The sequence below is a fragment of the Callorhinchus milii genome, unplaced genomic scaffold (genome assembly GCF_018977255.1).
Source record: "Callorhinchus milii isolate IMCB2004 unplaced genomic scaffold, IMCB_Cmil_1.0 Scaffold3, whole genome shotgun sequence".
NCBI classification, from domain to species: domain Eukaryota; kingdom Metazoa; phylum Chordata; class Chondrichthyes; order Chimaeriformes; family Callorhinchidae; genus Callorhinchus; species Callorhinchus milii.
In genome coordinates, this window is record NW_024704744.1 from 895,267 (window position 1) to 898,240 (window position 2,974).

Sequence of the window (2,974 nt, forward strand, 5' to 3'; positions counted from 1 at the left end):
CTTATATTGGAGTAGAATATAAAAATACAGAAAATGTTTGTTTCAAGAACAAATTAAATAGATTTTTGCTAGAAAATGTTACACAGTATAGTTTGGGAGACGAAATGTCAAGCAATTGCCAGGTTGGTGGAAGGCAAACTCGATGGACCTTGGTCTTCTTTGGCCAGCAAATTCTTATGTTCTTACTCTCTCCCTGGAGGGAAGTCTCCTGCTGACCTAATTCCGCAAAGTATTAGGCGCAGGTTGGCGACAGCCAAGGCTTGGGTGTGCGTTGGGGTAAGTGCTGGAGTCTAGCCAGCTAAAACCGCATAGCTTGCCATTGAGAGCGCCGTCTGGTAAGCTTTCCTGCTGCTTCTGCAGCTAGGACCACCTTACCTGCTAGGGCTTTGGTTTGCAGGGTTAACAGGAGCTGAGGGGGAAGAGTTCCTGTCCCCAGTTATAAAGGGATAGGAAGGGAGGGGAGGGGGAGGTGAGGGAATAACAGGTGAGGAGGGGTAACGTCTCTGGTCTTACCTGCTGGTACATCCAGCTCAACACCAATCCACACGCCGTCCGCAAACTCCGTGGTTCCGATATACCTGACAGTCCCACACTTATTGGTGCCAATACTGACATACTCGCCCTCTCTCAGCCAGCTGGGCACAGCTCCTCCATCCTCTGTGTCGGAGGCCGTGTCAGACGTGTGGCTGGGGGGGTGCGAGCCCTCGGGGCTGCCCACTTACCCTCGCTCCCCTCCCCCGTCTCCCCGTGTCCGGGCTCCAGCTGTGCCGGTCTGCGGCCGAGCGTTTGGCTTCCCGCTCGGACCCGCTCCGGCAATCCTCCTCCCCAGGATGCGAGTGAAGGACTTGAGCTCCGAGGTGCGGACCTTCTGGATGGTGAAGGGGTTTGTGAAGGTGATGGCGGACGCAGTCACAGTGAGGCGGGGTTTGGCCAGTCCGGGCGGGGCCCTGGGTTGGGAAGCGGGGGCGGGGCTGAGGGTGGAGCTGAGGATACGGGAGGGCAGGCCTTTCCCAGCTTCCTCACACACAGAGAGGCTTCTTCCCGACTCCGCCACAAACTCTGGCTCCGTTCCTTCTCCTTCTTCATCAGCAGCAGCCGTTTCCTCTTCAACATCATTGTGACCCTCACGAGGATCAGTGTCCATGTGGCTACCGGGCTCCACGTCACCCCCTGGGTCTGAGCTGTGGACAACGCTCCCTCCCTCTGGCTCCACTTCTCCCCCTGTGTCCGTCTCCTCGTCTCCCCTCTCTCCAGCTGCACATCACCCTCGCTCTCCGACTCCACCTCACTCCCTGTGTCTGAGCTGTACACAGGGCTCCTCCTCATGTCAGGCTCCGCAGGGTCCCCTCCCTCTGTCTCCATGGTGCCCTCTCCCTCTGATTGCTTGTCCCCTCCAATGTCTGGCTCAACCATTCTCTCTGGGCTGTGCACGGGGCTGGTCTGGGCTGCAGCCTGGCTGGGCTGGGGTTGAGTCGAGCTGGTGTGGGCTGGACTGGGCTGGGGCTGGGGTTGAGCAGGCCTGGTTGTTGGCCCAGCACAGTCCTTGTTGTCCAGCTGGGACACCCCGTCGCAGCTCCAGGGCCTGTGAGTGTGGGTGATGTCTGTGTCGGGGGTGGTGTGGGAGGATGGGGGCTGCCAGCCAGGGTGGAGGTGTCGGAGAGCGTGGCCATGGAGACGCTGTGGGAGAAGTAGCCACTGGAGACCTCGCTGAGCGGGCTCTGGGGCTCTGAGTCTTGGCTTGGGGTCTCGGCGGGCTCCTGGACGCTTACCAGTGCTGGTTTGGTCGTCGTTGGCAACGAAGCAGTGGCCATTTTCCTCTCGTTGTCTTTGCGAGCCTGATGGGAATGTACAGAGACACCGTGTGTTGGGGAACATTGGGGCCAACACATCACCACCACCACCGGGGGGGGGGGGGGGGAGTGGGAGAGGGGGAGAGGGGAGGGAGGGCGAGGGGGGGGGAGAGAGGTACAACACCATTCCCCTCCCTCTCCCCCTCCCTCCCTCCCCCTCACCAGCTCACACAATAACACCGCTCCCATTGACCAGCAGAGAGGCAGAGATTGATGCCGAGACCATGGAGAGCTCCACAAGGGTATCTGAGCTGATGGAGGTCCTAACAGGGGAACGCAGAGCATCCCAGTTCACTGACCACTTGGCCGGCTTTGGTTGGTAAAAAGAAAAAAAGAACCATCCTGTGTCTTCGTTGACTATTTTCTGACAATCTGAGACGTCTTGAGGAGTGTGTGCAGCTCTGAGCTCCCAACCAACCACACCCCTGGGTTACACTCACTGAAATCAGCTTGTGTTGGGCAACAATAACAATTTGCACTTATATAGCGCCTTCCACGCAGAGTAGCGTCTCAGAGCGCTTAACAGTGGCGGAGCCTCCGAGACTCCGAGCTGGAGGGAGGCCTGGAGGTGGCCGTAAACAGGTCGAAGAGGAAAGGGAGAGGAGTTGTCTGGACGATGAAGAGAGGCAGAACAGAGGGGCTTCATCGCCGTGACTGACGTGGGTTCCAGAACACTTCAACGTAGGACACAGAATGACCCCCCACCTCCCCATGAGAGCCCCCCCCACACCTCACAAAGACTTTGGAAGTGAAGGGGGAGCAGGAGAAGGGGTTGATAAGAGCAGGGAGGGAACGAGGGCAACAACAACGAATAAATCACATTTGTATACTGCGTTTCCCATCGGGAAGGTTTCAAGGCACTGAACATTTCAAGGCACTGAATTACACACCCATCCTGGGGGGGCAAACACGGCGCATAACACACCCGCATTCCCAGTTTACAACAGAACCAGCCTCTCTTTACTTCCACAAACAAATGTCATCATCGGTCCCTCTCTTCAGCAATATATGACCAGGAATTATTATTTATTCTGTAATCATTATGTTATTCCCTGGACCATCTCTTGAATGTCTCTGCCCAGTGAGTGCTGGCGCAGTGCAGGGTGAAGGAGTGACAAGCCACC